The sequence below is a fragment of the Petaurus breviceps genome, unplaced genomic scaffold (genome assembly GCF_028583685.1).
Source record: "Petaurus breviceps papuanus isolate PSGF00001 unplaced genomic scaffold, PetGlider_PUasm1.0 98, whole genome shotgun sequence".
In the NCBI taxonomy this organism is placed as follows: Eukaryota; Metazoa; Chordata; class Mammalia; order Diprotodontia; family Petauridae; genus Petaurus; species Petaurus breviceps.
The window spans coordinates 58,445,741-58,468,522 of NW_027187460.1; the positions used below are offsets into that span (position 1 = coordinate 58,445,741).

The window sequence follows — 22,782 nt, forward strand, 5'->3', positions numbered from 1 at the left end:
CACACACACACACACACACACACACACACACACACACACACACACACCCAGGATATGTATCCTAAAGTCATGGGGTGAATTGCTAAGTTTCTTCTCTCCATTGCCAACTCTTCCCACACCTACCCCCACACACCCAGAGGGAGCTCCAAGTCATTTTCATGTATCTTTACAGCAAATTGCCTTACTGACAAGAAGTTCTCAAATGCAAGTGTGGAGTCATTTCAGTTGTGTCCAAATCTTAGTGACACATTTTGGGGTTTCCTTGACAAGATACTGGAGTGGTTTCTCATTTTTACAGATAAGGAAACTAAGAGTTAAGTGACTTGCCCAGGGTCACACAGCTAGTAAGTGTCTGAGGCCAGACTTGAACTCATGAAGATGAGTCTTCCTACTTCCAAAGGCTCTATCCACTGCCACCTACCTGACCTCAAATTTGAGTATCTCTGTGTTAGTTCAAGTGTGCTAGCTGTTAATAAGACCAATGTTTTGTCTCTCAGTGAGGCTATTCATTTGTTTCTTCCTTCCCTTTTCTGTTAGCCTCTTCAGAGACCATAGGTGTTGTACAATAGGGAGCATACTGAACAAATGAAAGGACCTTGGTTCCTAATTCCAACTCTGTCAATTACAGCTGGTTGAGATTAATGTGAGTTGAATGCTGCAAAATTTGATTTAGTGTGATTACAAAATGATACCAGGCTGCATTTAAGGTGAGCCAAAATTAAATTAATGTGATGTTTTTTGATCAGGGTTTTAATATGCTACTACATCATCAGTCTGAATTTGCCTCTCATTAAAGGTGAGTATAACTTTCTGCAGCATACCATATTACCAACAATTGTATTGATTTTTAAGAGCCCTTAACAGAATGACCAAAAGAAAAAATACTTCATACGGAAGCATGGCAGAAGAACAAAATGAAGATGAAGATGAGGAAGAAGAAAAAAGAATGAGAAGGGGGGGAGGAGGAGGGGGAAGAGAAGAAGAAGAAGAAGAAGAAGAAGAAGAAGAAGAAGAAGAAGAAGAGGCTTTTCACAATATTAGGACAAAAATTTAGTGTATTTGAATGATATAAATGTGGTCATAGTAACTCAAAAGAACAAGATATATGAATGCCTGAATTTATGGCCCATAATATTATAAGAGAAATAAGAGAAAAAGGAAAAAAAATGCTTCAGCTTTTTGTGGTTTACAAACAACTACAACCAATAGAAGTGTTACAGTGGGAGAGGTGAAGTGTCTTTTAGCTATAAGGATTGAAGACTACAATGAAAACCACATTCCTCTTAGCAGAGCTGCCATTCAGACAGAAGCTTAAAATCTATTTAGAACAATGAAAGAAAATGGAGATGAAATGGATAGTGAAGGAACTTCTACTGAAAATGTTGTTTGATTGCAATGTTTTAAAAACTGATTTCAATATCATAATGTTAAAATTACCAGAGAGGCAGCCAATGCAGATGAGCATGCGGCAGCTAAACATTCTGATGTTTTGAAGAAAATAATCGAAGAAGGTAAATACATTGATCAATAAATTTTTAATGCAGATAAAACAGGCTATTCTGAAAAGGATGCCTTCCAGAACTTAAATTGCTAAGAAAGAAAGAAAAAACTCAAACTGGACTTAAAGAATCTAAGGATTGCCTAACACTTTTATTGGGAGCTTAACACAGAAGGGGATTTTAAAATTAAAACCAATGTTTGTATATTGGTCTCAAAATCCTTGAGCTCTGAGTGGCTACAGTCATTGATCTCTTCCAATTCTTTGGCAGTCAAATAAGAAAGCTTGAGTGACTAAAGCTGTTTTGGAAGACTTCTTTTCAAGTTATTTAGCCCAGCTGTTGAAAAATATTGCAAGGAAAATATTATCACATTTAAAGCTTTAGTGATTTTAGATAGAGCCTTTAAGTCATCCAACTGCATTTGGTTCATGGTGTAAGAATGTGAGCAAGCAAATTCACTGACATAAAGATGAAGGTTTTTGCACCTATCAGCATATGTATTCAGAGATTTAGAGAAAGGAAAAGTGTTTTCACCATATCAAAAAGTGTAGGCTTATCTTTAGGTATATATTCTGTAATTAAAAAAAAATTTTTTTTGCTTTCTATAATTACTCTATTACTTTGTAAGAAAATTAAGTCAGAAACACATTTTTCTTATATCCTTTGGTGTTATGTTAATAAATAAAAATTTTTAAATCTTATTTTAAAGTTTTTTCTTTGTATACTTTTATTGGGTTGGAACCAATTATCATATTTAGCAGATAATTATAACTTCATATAGTTAAAATTTGAATAATGAAATGAATATATAATGAAAATTTGAATAATTCATCATTTGAATAATAATGATGGCATTCATTATTTGTACTAATCAGGAAGTAGCTGTACTTTCTCTGTGACCTTGGGGAAATCATTTAACCTTTCTGGTCTCAGGATGCTCATTTATTAAACTAGGTCATTGAAATTAGATGACTTTGAATCTTCTTTTTATTTAAATTTTATTTTCAATTATCAAACATTTATTTTTCCTCCTCACCTCCCCAAACTCACTGAAAAGAAATAAAAGAAGAAAGAATCCCTGTTTCACATAAACACAGATATTTAAAACAAATTTTAACGTTGTTCATGTCCAAAAATGCATTCCTTACTCTGCATATTAATGTATTATATCTCTGTCATGAGACAGGCTGCATTCTTCTTTACCAGTCCTCTGGAATCATAGTCATAATCATCTAGTTAATCAGAGTTCTTAAGTCTTCCAAATTGTTCATTTTTATAATATTGATGTAAACATACTACACAAACTTCTCTGGTTCTGCTCAATTCACTCTGCATCAGTTCTTGCAAGTCTTTCACACCACTTCCAAACCATCTGTTTCCTCCTATTCTATAGCACAATAGCACATTCATAATACAACAATTTGTTCAGACATTCCTCAATTAATAGACACCCCTTAGTTGCCAGTTTTTTTTTGTTACCACAAAAAGAGCTGCTATAAATATTTGTGTACATATAATCTTTTATCTCAGGAATATACAGCAATAGTATAGCTGGGTCAAAGAGCATGCAATGTATTTAGTAGCTTTTTGTGCATGTTTCTAAATTGCTTTCCAGAATCATTGTACCTACTCACGACCCCACATTAATGTGTCAAAGTACCTGTTTTCCTGCATCCCCTCTAATATGTCTTTTTCTCTCTCTATCTGTGCCAACCTGATGGATGTAAGGTAGAACCTCAGAATTGCTTTAATTTGCATTTCTCTATTTGTTAATAATATGAATCATTTTTCACATAAGTATGGATAGTTTGTGTTTGTTACTTGGAGAATGACCTTTTCATTTCTTTGGACTTTTTATCTGTTGGGGAATGTCTCTTATATAAAATTTGAATCAATTCCTTATGTATCATGGAAATGAGATATTTATCAAAGAAATTTTCCACAGGATGCGCCCCTCCCCCAGTAATTGTTTCCCTTAAAATCTTAGCTGTATTGGATATGTTTGTGCAAAGTTTTAAAATTTTTTATGCACTCAAAATTATCCATTTTATCTTCTGTGATGTTTTCTATCCCCTTGTCTAATCATGAACTTTCCTATCATGCATAGATCTAGGCAATTTCTTTCTTGTTTCTCTAATTTATGATGTTATATCTTAGTCATACATCTTTTTGGAACTTATCTTGGTATAAATTGAGAGGGTTTTGTCTAAACTATTTTCCATACTGATATCTGGAATTCCTAGCAGCAGTAGCAAAGGGTGAGAAGTCAAAAAGGGACTCAACTCATTAGCTGAGGTCTTTGCATTTATTTAAAATTGAATTCCTAGGTTTCTTTACTTCTTTATTTGTCCCTAATTTGTTCTACTGTTCTAGCTCTATTTTTTAATCAGCAGAAAATTGTTTTGATTGCTTTATAGTATCATTTGAAATCTGGTACTTCTAAACCCCCTTCATTCTTATTCTTTTTTTTTCATTATTTCCTTTGAGACTGTTGACTTTTTGTGCCTCCAGATAAATTTTGTTATTGTTTTCTAGCTCTATAAAGTAATCACAGTTAGATTAAATAATGATATTGGTATGGCATTAAATAAGTTAATCATTTTCACTATAAATGTCATTTTATTATAGTGGCTCTGCCTATCCACAAGCAATTAATATTTCTCCAGTAATTTAAGTATGTCTTTATTTCTGCAAAGAATATTTTATAGTTGTATTCATATAGTTCTTGTGTGTGTGTTTGAAGGTAGTCTAGCAAGTATTTTATATATTCTATAGTTATTTTAAGTGGAATTTTTCTTCTAACTTTTCCTGCTGGGGTTTTTTGGCATTATATGAAAATGCTAATGATTTGTGTGGATTTAATTTATATCCTGCAACTTTTCTGCAACTATTAATTGTTAAAGTCCTTTCCAACTGGAGATCTATGGTTTTGTGACTGAATTCCTTTAATTTTTTCTCCCTCCATTCCCTTTTTGCTCTCACCCTTTCTTCACTCCTGTTCTAAGAGTCATAGTTACTTGCTACACAGGTAGCAAATGTAGCTATGCATCTTTTCTTCCTACTTTCTTGGGGACTTTCATGTCTCAACTTGCCCAACTTTTCTCATTGATATTTTCTTCTGTGACTGTCAACCTCAATTTATGAAAGCCCATTTCAATCGTCAACATTCTTTCTATTAATTAGCACTCTTGTCATCTAGCAGTGAGCAGGTCCCTGGGAGAACAGGATAAAGGGGGGCAAGTTTTGATAAGGTAAGAGAGAAAAAAATAGATACATGGGGATGTTGCTTATGATCATTAATATGTTATAGAAATATATGTTTCAAATCCTCAAATAAAACTATTGTAGTATGGATGTTGGGTCCTTGCTGTATGGAGGTAAATAGTATCTAAGTGACCTGGTGATGCAGGGTAGGGAGTGGGGGAGTGCACTGCAGAATCATGAATTTCTAAAGGATTCTTTGGATAGTGGTTGGACTGGATTATTCTCTGATTCTAAAGAAAAATAGGTTAGCTAGGAAGAAAAGAAAACAGTCATTACCCAAGGAAGCAGCATGTTGCAGTGGTGAAAAGCCTGAATTTGTAATCAGAGGACCTGGCTTCAAATCCTGACCTCTTCCAGTAACTCTGCTTTCTGTATGACCTTGAGGAAGTAAATTAATCTTTCTAGGTCCCCCTTTCCTTATCTGTAAAATGAAGGAATTGATCTTAAGTCCCTTCTACCTTTAAATCTATGATACTAAGATTGTCCTAGAGGTTTAAACCTATGGTTCTGGGGACTAGAGGACAGTCTGTGTTCAGGAGGGAGAGAATGAAGAGAAAGTGTGGTTCTAAGGGTCTCATATGGAAGGACACCAGTTGAGTGGATAATGAATATGGCTACTATTGATTCCAGATTCTACCAGAAGTCTGAAGGAATGTACCTGAAGCTCTGAGGGGAAAAGAGCCTCAAAAACAGGTGAATGGCCTTAGCTCGAACTGCAATTGGAAGATGGAAATAGGATTCAGAAGAACAATGACAGGAATAAGTGGAGGATTCTTTAGCCTAAAGGAAAGAAACAAGAATCATCTTGAATGGATTGTTTCCTGCATTTAACCTGCTCAAGCTGAGTCACAAATAAGACCATACTTGTCTCTCAATCAGCTAATCAACAAGCATTTCTGTGTGCCAGGCACTGTGTTAATGTGTCAGGGATACAAAGAAAGGTTAAAACCAGTTGAAATTTACTTCAACTGTCTACAGTTTATTTGCTGAAATCCTTTAACAATTCAGTACTCGAAATTTATATTGTATAAATGATGCTGCCTCTAGAGAAGGATCATAGCATCACAAAGGCAGCTAGGAGGTGCAGTCGAAAGAGTACTGGGGAGTCAGAAAAACCTGAGTTCAAATCTTGCCTCAGACACTTACTAGCTGTGTGGTCCTGGGAAAGTTACTTAATCTTCTCTGTGCCTCATTTTCCTCATATGTAAAATGAGGATAATATCACCTACATCCTGGGGCTATTGTGAGGATCAAATGAAATGACATTTGTAAAGGACTTTGTCTGCCTCAAAATGCTATATAAATGCTAGCAATCATTATTATCTAGAGCTGTAAGGGACCCTGGAACTCCCTTTTTTGTTGTTGTTGTCATTCAGTCATTTCAGTTTGACGCTTCATGACTCCATTTGGTGTTTTCTTGGCAAAGATACTGGAGTGTTTTGCCATTTCCTTTTCTAGCTCATTTGACAGTTAAGGAACTGAAGCAAACAGAGTTAGGTGACTTATCCAGGGTCCCACAGCTAGTAAGTGTCTGAGGTCGGATTTAACCTCAGGAGTCTTCCTGAATCCAGGTCCAGTTCTCTATGCATGGTACCCCCTACCTTCCTTATTTTAATGAGGCACAAGAAAGTTAAATGACTTGCAGAAGTTCACAGGTAACAGGTGTCAAAGAGAGTCAAAGCTCTGTCATCTGATTTCCCCGGCTAGTGCATTTCCCTGAATCCCAGCATCTCAGAGTTGTAAAGAATCAGAGATTCATGTAGTCCAAACCCTTCCTAAGTAGTAAGTAATCCAATCAATAGAATCCCTGACAAATGATCATTGAGCCTCTGCTTAAAGACATCTGCTTTCTCCTATTTTTTCCTATTTTTCTCTCCTTTCCCATTCCAGTTTGGGACAGCTATAACTTTAAGAAGTTTTCTTCCTTACAGCAAACTAAATTTTCCTTTTGGCAACTTCTACCCATTGTTCCTAATTCTGCTCTGTGGGGCCATCAGAACAAGTTTCTGGCTTCCACAAGACAGCTCTTCAAATATTTGAAGAAAGGAGCTTGGACAAGCATATCCTAAGTGGGGGGGGGGGGGGGGGTGGAGAGTGGGAGAAGCACATATGGGTACAGCAAGACACAGAATGAAAAGTTGAGGGAACCACCTTTGTCTGCTTCATTATTTTGCTTAAAGCCTGATGAGAAAGCAAGAAAGTCATGTGAATCACATAGTGATCCTTCCACCTTCCGGAGTTTAGAAAAGGCAGGTGATGAGAGAGTAGGTGCGTTTAGCTCTTAGTGCCAAAGAAAGCAACCTCGTCAAGCACTACTGCAGGTTCCCATGACCACCCTGTAATCACTGAAGTAACATCCTTACAGGTACCTACCCCACCCTCCACTCTCAGCCCTTCTAATCTAGCCCTTAAACCACTGTTTGGTTAATCTTCATAGTATAGACCTGGCCATATCATTCCACTGCTCTAAATTCTTCAGTAACTTCCTATTTTAGGGCTGAGAATGCTAAGGGAAGGCAAATAGCAGTACAAGACAGGTGTAACATTAAATCCACTGCCCTCAAATACTGTTGCTGAAGTTTATTTGACATGGTAGTACATGAACCAAACTTTGGGTAGGCCAAGAGTTGATTTGAGTGACTACATGGAAGCAGAGCTTTAACCTCTCTTGCATTATTTGACACATGTCTTCTGTACTTATCATATGTATTATAATTTGGTTATCTGCATGTGTGTTGTATTCCCTTAATAGACCACAAACTTCATTAAGGCAGAGGTTTCTATCTAAATGTTCTGTCTCTCCTGGTACTCAAACACAGTGCTCTGCATACCATAGGCTCTTATTAGATAGTTAGACAAGTAGATGGGTTACTGACTGACTGGCTGTATAGATAGAGAGCACAATTACTATATATCAAGCACTGTGTAAGGCACTGGGAATACAAATACAAGCACAAAAAAAAAGACAGACCCTGCCCTCAAGGATCTTATATTCTAATGTGTGAAGACAACACATAAAAAGGAGCTGAAAAAGTGGGAGACAGGAGGAAGTGGAAGCAAGGGCAGCAAAGTAGGCTGGAGAGTCATAAACTAATCTAGGTTTGAAGGGAGTATGACTGGTGTGGGCATTATTTAATCAATAAAATGTTTATTAAATTGAATCAAATTAGAGTTAGATCCAGATTAGTTTGGAACCAGATTAAAAAGATCTGAATCTGAGTCCAAGACCTTCCAAATGAGTAACTATGTCACTGTGGGCAATTCATTAATTGGCTTTGCATCTCATTTTCCTCATATATATGTTACATGAGTATGCTAACTCTTGCATTCACCACCGCATGGGGTTACTTGGAAGAAAACACTTTGTAAACTATAAGGTAACATGTAAATCTATTATTGTTGTTTTTATTGTTATACTGAGCTAAGGCTACATCAGGCAGCTAGGTGGTACAGTAAAAGAGAGTCAGGCTTGGAATCAGAAAGACTACTCTTCCTGAGCTCAAATCCAGCCTGACGCTTAATAGCTGTGTGATCCTGGGCAAGTCACTTAATGCTATTTGCCTGAGTTTCCTCATCTGTAAAATAAGCTGGAGAAGGAAATGGCAAACCACTCTAGTATCTTTGCCAAGAAAACCCCAAATGGGGTCATGAAAAGTGCAATACAACTGAAAACAGCTGAGCAACAATGAGGTTACATCACTTTCTTTGGGATCTGAAATCCTAGGAAATAAATTGACTGCTTGAGGCTTTCATATGTATGATTGGCTTGATGTAAAGTTGGGAAACAAAGTGTTTGACTTTGATGTTCTGGGATGCAGTGTCAGCAATAGGGTTGTCCTTATTTTAACCCCCCACCCCGAACCGTCTAATCCAACCCCTTCATTTTACAGATGAAGGAACTGAAGCTCATGGAGGTTAAATGACTCAGTCAAGGTCTCACACACATAGTTAAGTGCCAGGATTTTAATCCCAGGTCCTCTGACTCCAGAGACTGTGGAACTTTCCACGATAACACACTGCCTCCTGAATGATGGTTTGTTCAGCAAGAAAGAAATATTGCTTTGTGTACTGAATTCACATAAATCATTCACTCACTTCATTGTTATCCATTTGGAGTAAGCTATTTTTGTTTCTGGGCTTTTTTAATGTAGCTCTGGGAGAAAAAATGAACTAAAACATCCATAGCACGCTGTGGTCTACTGAGATAGTATGCCTGACAAAGGTTCTCCTGTTAGTCTTGTGGGCCAGATGAAGAGATATGCACCCAAAGTGCAGTCATACTGATGAGTCAATATCAACCTGAAGTGATGTCTGGGGCAGTGGAATCCTCTGGGGATTTTATTTTGGCCCAAGAACATTTAACTGAATCTAATAAGAGTTTAATGGGGATAAGGTCTTACACTTTGGTTAAAAAAATTGACATCAAAAACATGGATGAAGGTAACATGATCAGATGGTAGTTTTTATGGAAAAGATTTGGAGGGTTTTAGAGGATAGCGAGGTCAATGCAAGCCAACATTGTCATATGGCAGCCAAAAGAGCTATTGTGAACTTGGGCTGCATTTTATTATTGTTGTTTAGTCATTTTTCGATCATATCTGACTCTTCATGATCCCATTTGGGGTTTTCTTGGCAAAGATACTGGAGTGGTTTGCCATTTCCTTCTCCAGATCATTTTACAAATGAAGAAACTGAGGCAAACAGAGTGAAGTGACCTGCCCAAGATCATACAGCTAATAAGTGTCTGAAGACAAATTGAACTCAGGAAGAGGAGTCCTCCTGACTCCAGGCCCAGTACTCTATCCACTGTGCCACCTAACTACCCCATTAAGAGACATAGATTCTAGAATCAAGGAAGTAAAATTTCACTGTATTCTGCCCTGATCAGGCCACACCTAGGCACCACAGTTTAGGGAGAATGTTGATAAGCTGCAGAATCTCTAAAGGATGGCAAACAGAATAGTGAAAGGTCTCAAGTTCATGCCATGTGATAGTCGGTTTAAGGACCAAGGGATATTTAACCTGAAGGTTAGAGAAGTGTGGGATGTGGGACAGGAGATCTCTAAGTATTTAAATAGCTGTCTAGTGGAAGAAGAATTAATCTTATTCTTTTTAGCCTCAGAGAGCAAAACTAGATACAATGGGTGGAAGTTGCAGTGGTGCAGATCTAGAATTCTGGGAAAACCTCTAACAGCTAGAGCTACCCCAAAGTGGATTAGGCTGTCTCAAGAAGGTCATGGGTTCCTCCTTATTAGAAGTCTTCAAACAAAGTCTTCAAGTAGGATTCTGATTTCTAAAGTGTTTGTTGTAGTGGGGATTCCTTTTCCATTATGGATGGGACTAGATAGCCATTGAGGGCCATCAAACTCTCAAATTCTATGCTTTGGTACAGATATTTAGTAAATACACACACACACACATTTTTATTGTCCTCAAGAGATTCATGAATTCTTTCTATTGACACTTTGTTTTCTGCATTCAAAAGTTCTGGATGGTTTTCTCACATTTCATGTATTATGATTTTCAAGGTTTTTTACTTCTTGTGTTGTTCTGGGAGACTTATCATCTTTAAATTGCTTTTATGCATTTTGTTTTGGTGATTTACTTGACTTTTATGGAGCTCATATTTAAACACATACATACATGCACATATTTATAACCACACAATGGAAGGGATAGCTAACATTTCAGATGACACAATCAGGATACAAGAAAGATCTTGACAGGCTAGAGTAATGGGGATTGCACAAATAAAGACTAGGTGAGGCAACAATTTGTCTGGAAAAATACCCACAGGCTTTAGGGCACTGCAAACTCAAAATAAGTCAGTGGTGTGATATGGTAGTCATCAAAAACTAAAGCAATTTGGGTTGTTAATAAAACTGTAATAACCATAAGCATGATAGTAGCTACCATTTATATAGTGCTTATAGATTCACAAAATATTATTTCATTTTATCCTCACAACAAGCCTGAAATATAAATGACTTCTGTGTCTGAGACAAGATTTGAGCTCAGGTCATTCTGACTCTCAGTCCACTGCTCTTTCCATGGTACTATCTGGCTACCTCTAAATCCTAGTATCCTGGGAGAGAGTGCCACAACACTTAACCCTGGTCAGATCATATCTGGAGTACTGTATCATCTTCTTGGCCATCACATTTTAGGAAGAACATTGAAAAATTGGAGCAGGTCCAAGGAAGGGCAACCAGAATGATGGGAAGAATAGAGATTGCCTCAAGAAAATCAGCTGAAAGAGCTAGGAATATTTCACCTGGAGAAGAGAGGTCTAAAGGTAAGGAGTATTTTAAGAGCTATTTATGCTCTTATATTTATATACATATATATATATATACATTTATTTATTAGATATATCATATCTATTTATGCTCTTAGGACCATAGATTGAGAGACTTTAGAAGAGATTAAGTCAAACCCCATCATTTTCTAGAGGAAACTGAAGCACAGAAAAAAAAATAGTTATTTTCTCAGGGTCACACAGTTGATATCTGAAGCAGTATTTGAACTCGTTTTTCCAACTCCAAGTCTAATACTCCATTCAATGCACCATTTATGTGTTCCAAGGCAATCCCAGAGAGTAGAGTTAGAAATAATGGGGTAGAAATTAAAGAGAAGCAGATTTAAACTCAATCTAAGAAAAAAGCCTACCGCTTAGAGTGACCCCAAAGTAGAACTGGCTGCCACCATTGGAGTCATCACTGGGGGCTCTCTAGGGGAGGTTGGATGACCATTTTCAAGGATATCACAGAAGGGATTCCTGCTCAGTTATAGGTTGGATTAGATGGACTCTGAAGCCTTTTTTAACTCTGAACTCTATGATTCAGTGTTTCTTTGATTCTGTGACCTTTTCTCTATCAGATGGTAGTTAGATAATCAGATTATTTCTGCTCATTTTTTTTAAAGCAATTGGGGTTAAGTAACTTGCCCAAGGTTACACAGCCAGTTATTGTGTGTGGGTGTTAAGTATCTGAGGCCAGAACCGATCCCTGGTCCTCCTGACTCTGGGGCCCGGCGCTCTTACTCACTGCGCCACTTAGCTGCCCCTCTGCTCATTTCTTTATGAAGATTCTGTTATGTTATACCCCTCCCAGTGCTATTTTTATATTTAAAGCATTAATGTAGTAAAAATGTGTGTTTAATCAAAATAACAATTCAACTAACATTTACTAAGAAGGATACAGCTACCTTGTGAGTTGTTGTTCATCCTTCATCCTCACAGAGGACCCAAGACATCATGGGTGATGACCTGACATGCGAGTGAATTGAATTTACGTGGGGCGCAGTTACATCAAGTCATCAGCTTCACTTTCTCTTCCTGAGTCATAGAAGTACGTGGCAAGATAAAAGACAAGATGACAGTGATGATCTGGGATGTGGTGGTTGACTTTGGTGTCTTCAACGTCTGACCAAACTCTAAGCACTCCACAGAGCCTGCTGCAACTGACTTCATGGCCATCAGAAGAAATTGTTCTCATCCACCCGTTCCACCAGGATCAAATACTTGGGGTAGATATCCCCCTAACTCACTGATCAGTTTGAGACCTGTTGGTTATCCTGAACCTGGCCATCTGTGGCCACGGTCCATGCTATAGCTTCTTGAAGCCACAGCCAAGAGTTGAGTGGTGGGTGGACACCAAAGGTAGATGAACAGCCCTAGAAATAGGTTGGCAAGCCCTCATACCCGAGGTGCTAGTCCTCCATGAACACCTCATATACCCTTCCCTGTGAGTTAAGGAGTACGAGTAATGACTTCTCATTTTATATGTGAAAGGCCCGATGCTCAGAAAGGTGAAAGGATTTACCCATGGTTACACAGAAGAAGTCAGCTTGTATTTGAACCAGATCTCCTAACACCAAGCTCAGCACTCTTTCCGCTATTCTATGGAATGTTGCCATATTTAAAAAATGTATTTGTAACCTCTGTTAAATTACCATCCAGAGTCAGTTGTTGTTCAGCTGTGTCCAACTCTTAATGATCCCATTTGGGGTTTTCTTAGAAAAGACACTGGAGTAGTCTGCCATTTCCTTCTCCATCTCATTTTACAAATGAGGAAACTAAGGCAAACAAGGTTAAATGACTTGCCTAGGGCCATAGAACTAGTAAATGTCTGAGGCCAGATTTGAACTCACAAAGATGAGTCTTCCTGACTACAGGTCTGGCATTGTATGCACAGTCCAAAAGAATAACTCCAATGCTGAGAAAATTAGTTGTACATATAAATTAGGAAATATATGTTGGGGCAGGTAAAGCCCTATATTGTCCTATAATGGGGTTTTCTGTGCATAACCAAGCTGTATAAAATGGAAACACTCATGTGGGAGACAACTGGGATCTGGTTCTGGGAGAAGACATCTGGTGTTCCCCTGCCACCTGGATGGGAACAGCCTCTTTCTATTGGTTGCATATCCAAAATAGATTGTCTATAAAACTGACAGACTGGGTCAGGCTTACTCTCGCTTTCCAACAGCATCCAGGGGTGGAAGTTTGGTTTACCCACAGGTGAACTAAGGAAGGTGGGTGGAAGGGCTATCTCTCACCACACTGATTAGACCCTGTGACCTCAAAAAAAATGGTCTTAGGGTTTTGGTCTGGTTTGTGTGCCATTTTTTTATTCTAGGAGCATGAGGTGGAGTCCCCAAGACCTGGGAACTCAAGCCGTGGCAATCTTGGAGACAGGGTTCTAGGCTAGAGACACCAGCCCACAGGAGCTTTGGACTTGGAACTTGATGAGACTACATATAGTCTTAACCCTAGAAGAATATCACCATCTTAACAATATCTTAATCCTTAAGAGCAGGATTAAGCTGTGAACCTCTTCCTCTGCTTTCCAGGGACTAAGATAGTGTAGGAGGAGATTATGACCCTGCCTGTCTGGGTGATGCTTATATATTTGTTCTTATAATATTAATTGTTAACAATAATTAATATATTGATACAAGTATTCCATTGTAAAAGCTACTCTGATTGTTAAGTGGTTAAATGGTGATAAGATTACAGGTTAAAAAATGACTAACACTAGTTTATGGTAATTGAAATATTTTCTAAGGTTCTCCAATTCTTAATTCATTAAGCCTACCAAGTACCACATCACCCTTTTTGTAATTCCCTTCTCAGGCGCATCAGCATGATGCCCACCTTCCTTCCCCCTTCAATATTATACTTACTACAAAATTGTAATGAAGACCAACAGTGAAAGACTTAGCTACTCTGATCAATACAATGATCCAAAAAAAAATTCCAAAGGACTCATGGTGAAAAATGCTATACGCCTGCACATAGAGAACAGATGAACTCTGAGTGAAGACTAAAGCATATTATTTTTCACTTTCTTTTTTCTTGCCTTTTTGTGCAACAGGTTAATAATGAAATATGTTTTACATGACTTCACATGTATAATGGATGTCATATTGCTTGCCTTCTCAATGACTTTGGGAGAAAATGGAAGGAAAGAGAGAACTGGGAACACGACATTTTTTAAAATGAATGATAAAAATATGTATACTTGATTTGTTCCTGAATGACATTTTTATGGATTTTGCCCCTGAAAGTAACCTTGTTAGAAAAACCTTGCTAGTTCAATACATTGAACTCAGCAACCTGGGCTAGACCAAGTTGAAGCTCAAATCTTGTGTGGTGACCTGGTTATTCTTAGAGTCTTCAAGCTTCTATTCCAGCCTTGGGACATCTGATAGGACTGTTGGTGGTGTCATAGAGGGATTTGGCCAGATGGAAGAGAGTAAACCAATGTCTTTTATCATTTACTTGAGTGTATTTAACTACCATTATCAGGAACCAGGAAAGGTTTTGATCCGTTTTCTGCTTCCTTTTGTTTGTTGCTTCCTCCATTAGACTGCAAGTTCCTTAAGGGCAGGGACTATTCTATTTTTTTTTTTCATATTTGTAGCCCCAGCACTTAACACACTGCCTGTCACATAGTCACATAGTCACTTAATGTTTATTGACCACTGATTGAAAGAATAAATTTTTATTAACCTGTCCGTGTAAAGTTAAACTCGTGAGTGTGTGTGTGTGTGTGTGTGTGTGTGTGTGTCTAACATTTATGGTCCGAGGTTTGTTGTTTATAAATTCACTTTCTAGTTCCTAGGAACCCTGAGAAATGATGGATGAGACATGCCCAGACAGGGATCTGCCACACTAGGGATATTTGTATAATCCTATACATGTAGTAGAGTCTGGGCATGAGGTATGGCAGGAACAGTTGCGGCATTCCAAGGGCCAGGGGACAATCACATTAGCCATAAACATATTTCTGGGGAAGAGTAAAAGAGGTAAACATATTCCCTTCTTAATTAAAACATAAAGAGAGGTTGGAGAAAGCTGCTGCTAACTGGAATCTGGTAAATGTACAGCTACAATCCTACTAATAAATAGACTCCACCCCATCCTTGGTATGACCAGCAAATACCAATTGTGGGGGTGGGGGGCAGGGAACCCTAGGGTCTGTGACAACAGTGTGAATGGGGTCACTGTCAAGTTGGATTTTGTATAGGCAGAGCAAGCCATTGATTAACTGGGGGGGAGGCGCAGGGGGAGATAAAGAAGTTTCTCCTTTTACCAGATGGGTGGGACAGTTTCACACTACTCCATAAAGATTATATTCGGACTATGGCTTAAACAGCCATATGAATCATTCAAGAAGACAGGCAGTGTGATGTGTAGGGAATAGAAAATTGGCCTTAGAGTTAGAAAGACTGGGTTCAAATTGTACTTTTGACTCACACTAGCTGTGTGACCCTCGAAAAGTCATTAACTTCTGAGTGTTCTAGGTAATGTTCTAATACCAAATGTGGCAGAACATTTACTGGTCTGATTTATTAGGAGTTTCCTCACTGGAGAGCTTCCTACACTGATATTTAAATGGATTCATGATCTCATTTCTCTGAAAATTTTAGCCCATGGGATCCTATTTATCTTTCTGTTCAAAATCTGTTTTCTCTTATTCTAGGGTGCATATTAGACTATGTCTAGATAGACTCTTCTATCACAAATTCTAATATGGAATAACCACTTCCCACTCCCACCCCCCACCAACATGTCCATCATTTCAGCAACCACTTCCTCCTTGTTAGTGAGAGTCTGATCCTGAATAGAATTGTCCCTTGTGGCTTCCTCTTAATATACAAAGCTACAATGCCCCCATTTTTAGCTAGCCTGTTTCTTTAGAGTTAGGCATACATACCCAACATCACAGTCAAGTTATGAGTTTCATCCCACCAACCTTCAGTGATGCCTGTAAGGTAAAAGTTACTTCCTTTGCACTAGGACCTCTAGTTCCTAGACTTTGAACATGTGTTTAATGCTAGAGGTCTGGGGTTTTGTTGCTGTTGTTGAGTTGTTTTCAGTCATGTCCCACTCTTCATGACCCCTTTTGGGGATTTTCTTGAGTAGTTTTCCATTTCCTTCTTTAGCTCATTTTACAGATGAGGAAACTGAGGCAAACTAGGTTAAGTGATTTGCCCAGGGTCATACAGATAGTAAGTGTCTAATACAAGATTTGAACTCAGTCTTCCTGAGTTTAGGCCCCGTACTTTTGTCTACTGTGCCATCTAGCTGCTCCAGGGGTTTTGCTACTAATTTTTTATCTTTGTCTCCTGTGAATTTCTGGGTGACTCAGCTAATATTCTACCACAGATTGATGTTTACATAACCTCAGCTGCAGCCTCAATGCTGCAAGGCAATCCTTTTACACATCCTTAATTAATTCACTATCCCACTTAACATAGCAACTCTTCCAAACCTTTTCATCCTTTCTCAAACCTTCCGTGGTTCTCTCTCCCTCTACCCCCTCAGCTGAGAATCTTTCTTCATATTTTGCTGAAAAGTTTGAGGCTATTTGTCAAGAACTCCTTCTTTCTATTTTCCTCATCTCACATTACCCAGATGCCTTCTGCCACTATCTTTCAAGTCTCTTGCCTCTTTACTCCTTTTTCATGGAATGAGATGGTCTTTCTTTTAGACAAGGCCAATCCCTCTAAATACACAAGTGATCCCATTCCATTCTGTTTTTTTCCAAGAGATTGTCTTCTCTGTCATTCCCATTGTGTCATTTATCTCCAATCTTACCCTGTCTACTAGCCATTTCTCCTCCATCTGTCTCTTAAGAGCCTTCTCTAGTTTCCTTCAAGCTCCAGCTAAAATCCTACCTTCTCAAGGAAGCCTTTCCCAATCCCTCTTAATTCTAGCACCTTCCCTTAGTTGATTATTTTCTATTTTTCATGTTTTGTATACTTGTACATAGCTGTTTGCATGTTGTCTTCCTCTTAGATTGCGAGTCCCTCAAGAACAGGGACACTTACCCTTCTCTGTATCCCTAGCACTTAGCATAGTATCAATAGATACTTATCTATTGACTATTTTTTCTTCTTTGTGGATATTCTTTATAACAAAGGTTCTTAATTTGGGGTCCACACTAGAGGTCTGTGGATAGATTTCAGAGGATTCAAGAACTTAGATGGGAAAAATTACATCTTCGTTTCAATACAATTAATTTCCTTTTTAATCTTATGCATTTTGTTTTATACATTTAAAAGCATTAGTCTGAGAAAGGATTCATAGGTTTCCCTAGACTGCTGAAAGGGTTCACAATACACAAAAAAGGTTATAAATTCCTGTTTGTAGTATCTTACTTGAGGAACATGCACAAAGTCTTCTTCCTCCCCTGTCCTTTTTAATTTAATGTTCTTTTGGTTAGATTGGCAAAATACCTGACACATACATTCTTACAATCCTTTAAGTGTTCTCTGTCTCTGGCCAGGTATCTGTCAACCATATACTGTAACTAATGATCCAGAAATCCAAATCCCATTCTCACAAATGACAATGCATAACACAACCTATTCATGCCTCCTCAAAAGGTATGATTTTCATCCTTGTCCTTATACAAGTCCACCACAAGGTGAACACCAATATGTTATAGAGGACTTCCTCCATTTCTCCTGATGTCAGAAGGATACCATTGAAGCCCTCTGATTATCTATCTGCCATCCATTATTCACAGAAGTCTATCTTCTCTTTCTAGCATATATTTCCTGAATGTTACCTTTTGTACCTGTTCTTCTTTGAAGTTTCTCATTGGTTATACTGTTATAACCTGCTCACATCTACCATAAATTTTTTCCACTGTCCTCAGTATGATATACTTTTTTTTTTGTTTTTTGGAGGTGGGGGGGAGGGAGGCAGGGCAAGTGGAGTTAAGTGACTTGCCCAAGATCACATGGCTAGTAAGTGATTAGTGTCTGAGGTTGGATTTGAACTGAGGTCCTCCTGGCTCCAGGGCCAGTGCTCTATTCAGTGTGCCACCTAGCCACCCTGATACACTTTTTTTTTTAATAATCATGAGTCCAGACCAAAAAAGTTGGGAAGATACATATTTATTTTGGTTCATATTTGTATGTATATCCCTTCACCCTCTGGGCTACTTCCCCAACTTATACTTACACTGATATTTGGGATGCCAGAGTAGGGCTACTAACTCAGGTTCTAAGGGTATCCTGTGGATCCCCACTCCTATTGGGAGTCCAGGGACCTAGTGATAACTTTGCTACTAACTTTGTGACCTTGGGGAAATTACTTGATCTTTCCAGGTCTTAATTTCCTCATCTGTAAAGTGGGTTTCCTTCCAGCATTAATGATCTATGACTCCTAGGAGAGGAAAGGTTCTGAGTAGGAAAGAGGATGGCACTGATGGCCACCTTTGTTGAATTCTTGAGCGTTTGGCCAGAGAAGTGAGTGTAAAAAGACCTATATGTCTCATTGGAATAGAGAATAATGACAAGATTTAGGAGAATGGACTGGGTATACTACATGAGGTCCCATATGAAAGAGAAAGAAGGCAGCACTGACCACAGCTTTAGCTGCTGGGGGCTGGGAAGTCATATAATAGCATCCTACCTATCCTGGAATCACAGGGACTACACTAAGCACTCATGCAGAACTCCTCCACTCCCTTCGGGTTCAAGGAATGTTATATTGAAGTAATAAGGCCACCTCTGTCAGATCATAGGTTTAGAAATACAAGGTGTCTCTAAGGTTATCCTGGTTCAAATGCCTCATTTGATGTATGAGGAAACTGAGGTACAGAGAAATTAAGTGTCTTGTCCAAAATGACAGCTAGTAAGTGGATTTTAGCCTAGGGTCTATGACTAAAATCAAGGTTCTTTCCACCAGATCTCCTTCACGCTCATCAAAAACATTTCTGCTTTCTCCATTCTCCCCTCATCATTTTCACATCCTGACCCACTAATGCCAAAACAAAGCTATCACCTGAATCTGATTGCTATTCATGGTTAAGTATAGAATTCCTGAGGCTGAAAGCTGAAGGCAGAAAATATGCCTCTTAACTAAAACTAAAATTCAACCAGACTCCATTATCCTTTAGAATGAAGACCCAACTCTCTTGATTCAAGATAAATGGGCACTCTTGGGAAGAAGTCTTTTGCTTTTCTGGATGCTAAATAAAACATAATTTCCTCTTGTAAGCACTCAAATTCTTACATGGTGAGATGCTTCATTTCTTTCTTTCTTTTTTTTGGGGGGGGGGGGAGGCAGGGCAATTGGGGTTAAGTGACTTGCCCAAGGTCACATGGCTGGTAAGTGTTAAGTGTCTGAGGTCGAATTTGAACTCAGGTTCTCCTAACTGCAGGGCCAGTGTTCTATTTACTGTGCCACCTAGCTACCCCAAGATGCTTAATTTCAGTAATCATAAATAATAATGACTAATATAGACATTATATATATATACATGTATGTGTATAAAATATCATTTGGACTTCACAACAATTCTATGAGGTAGACACAACAGATGTTATTATCCCTACTTTACAGTCAGGGAAATTGAGGTTCAGAGAGTTTATGTGGCTTGTCCCTGGTTGCATGGCTAGCAAGTATCAGAGGTAGGATTTGAGCCTTCTTGTCTCCAGGTCTAATGTTCCTTCCATTGCACCACTTGGGGCATGGCCAGCAGTAATTTTCCTGGCCTTGAATTTAGTCATGTTGTCACATTCCTACCTCCAGAGTCTGAAAACCATTCTAATTCTGGCTGAATTACCAGCACTGTGACCTGGGGGTGAGGGGGAGAGTTGGTACAATGAGTGCCACAAGTGGTAGTCTTCTCGGGTTTCATGATTCCACTTACTGATGAAGACAGGGGGACACAGGTCTGAGTTGATGACCTATCTTCCAACATTCCTGGGGGAGGGGAGTAGAGCATGGAATCACATGATTGAATATGACGTCCCTCACTGCCAATGGGACTCAAGCCTTGTGTTCTCCCTCGATTTGTTTATAATAAAACTGAAGAAAAAACAAACAGACTCCTTTCCCAGGGTGTTGGGAAATCCTTGTGGTTAGTAAAGAGTTATGGATGCATCAGATAAGAGGTGCTATATAAAGAGAAAGTGTTCTGATTATTGTAAAAGACTTATTTACTGTGAAGTAAGAACCCAGAAACACAAAGTATCAGCTACTCAACAAGATTCCTTAGCAGGTACTTTTTGATTAAGTAATCACAATGCTCTTTCTTGGGCCAAAGAAACGTGGTTAGGAAGACAACTGAAGGTGCAGATGTCACAACTTAAAATGAAACACACCTTTTCTAAACATCTGGTAAACTCTTGACAATGACTGTTAGAAATAGTATCACAGAATCTAAAAACTGCAAAGGACTTTAGAGATAATTTAGTCTGATCACCTCATTTTACATTAGAGAAAACTGAGGTATAGGACACTTAACTGAATGACCTATGTTGTACAGTAAGGCAGAAGCAGAACTGGGACAAGACTTCAGTTCTCCTACAATGTAGTTTGTCTCATACTATGTTGTCTCCCAAAGAGTTCTGCTAACTTAAATTATAAAGATACCCTATGGATCATGTTAGGTGTTTTCAATCATGGCCAACTCTTTGTGGCCTTCTTTGGGGTTTCTTTTTTTTGGCAAAGATACTAGAGTGGGTTGCCATAACCTCTTTCAGATCATTTTACAGATGCTGAATTGAGGCAAACATCCACTCCTTAAAATTTTGGTTCACAAGTCCACACCAGTGTGCTTTTCCTTAATAATCAGTCACCAGACATAATTAACTCTTGGCAAAATCATTTCTAAGATGGCATCATTTTTAAAAAAGTAGCTATAAAATATTGTCTCCATAAGCGTGGGGCATAGTATCCCACAAATACACTCAATGTCCACGAGAAGAGTGGGCAGACACAAACTTACAATACAATGGTAGTAAGGCACATCCAAGACTACCAACGCCTCCATTACTATTGGACTTTTAAGTGACTTGCCTCTCTTGTGTAGTCTTCTTCACAAAGCTGCCCATTGGGCATGGTGTCTCTTCTGGAAGAGCTGCTTGCCTGGATTTCAAGGTCAGCTCTGCCCCATAGCTTGACTCTTGATTGCTGGGGCTACTTCTCACTTGAGTTCAGAGTTGACCTTCTTTTTCACTGTCAGATGACCCATTCCTCAATGTTGCATCCTCCCTCTAGTGATTAACTTTCTGTATTCATACATCTCTGCTCCCTCAGCTATGCCCTGAATTATTCCTTGAATGATACTTCAGGGATAGCTAGGTAGTGCAGTGGACAGAGCATTAGCCCTGGAGTCAGGAGGACCTGAAATGAAATCTGACCTCAAAAACTCGGTACTTACTTAGCTTTGTGATCCTGGGCAAGTCACTTAACCCCGACTGCCTTGCCCCTCCCCCCAAAAAATACTTCACCGGTTGCACAAGTTGTCTCTTTTTAAGTAAGCTGCTCAGCAGCTAGATTCTAAGGCCAATCTCAGTACTGAGGAGAGAAAATCATCTCATTCCCCCAGAAGATGAAGCTCTGGGTTCTTCCCTGACTGCTGGTTCTCTCTTCAACTCACTTGAGCTATAGACTATATCCAAGTCTTAGTTATGTAAAGCCCTTCAGGGGTATGGCCAACTTTTTGCTCATCTATTGGTATTGCTCCTCTCAAACTCAATAAGGGAAGTGTTTATGTTAATAAATGGATAACATACTTTCATGAGATCATAGATTTAGGGCTGAAATATACCATATAGGTCAGCCAGGTCAACTCCCCTATTTTACAGATGAGGAAATTGAATCCCAGAAAACTGAAGTCATTTACCCAGGATGACCTAGCTACTAAATGTCAGAGAACAGAGAACAGAGAACCTAACTGTTCGTGATTCCAAGTCCATCATTTTATATTAACACCTCGTTAACACATCAAAATATCTATATCTAGAGTTCTGTCTAATGAACTAGGGGAGGGGTACAAACTAAATCTCCTCCATTATGTATACAAATTGTTTCCCCCAGTAGAATTTAAGCTCCTTGAGGGAAGGGACAGTTTCAGGTTTGTCTTGATGTCCCAGCACCTAGCACAGGGCTGGACATATAGTAGGTTCTTAAATAATGCTAATTGATTTTCTTTTGACTGAAAGAAATAATTAAAAGGGAAAGAAAAGGGACCCAGGCTTTGATTTCAGCAGCTTGGTTCTACCCTAGTCACTGGTGGTACAGACTAGCAATATAGGAAAGTAGAAAATAATGATGTGATATAATACTTCTGGTCCTAGTAGGGCTACATGACTAAAAGTACTAGAATAAATGAAGAGTGGCTTTCACTTGACAACAACTTTCAGTATTCATTTATTGCTGCTTTAGATGTACAGGTTAATCAGCTGAGTTCCCAGTCAGCAGTCTTTTAAATTATTCTTCTTGTTGTGTTGTTCAATTGCTCCGAGGCGGGGGGGAGGGGAGACAGAGAGAGACAGAGAGAGAGACAGAGACAGAGAGAGACAGAGACAGAGAGAGAGACAGAGAGGGAGACAGACAGACAGACACAGACAGAGAGAGACAGAGACAGAGAGAAAGAGAGACAGAGAGAGAGACAGAGAGAGACAGAGACAGAGAGACAGAGACAGAGAGACAGACAGACAGACACAGACAGAGAGAGACAGAGACAGAGAGAAAGAGAGACAGAGA

The 22,782-nt window shown here is 38.8% G+C and overlaps 1 protein-coding gene across 2 annotated transcripts in view; it reads right to left on the reverse strand.

Moving 5' to 3' along the window:
* The window catches only part of BAALC (BAALC binder of MAP3K1 and KLF4), a 115,270-nt gene that overhangs the window by 9,905 nt on the left and 82,583 nt on the right, over positions 1-22,782 (reverse strand). The window lies entirely within an intron of this gene.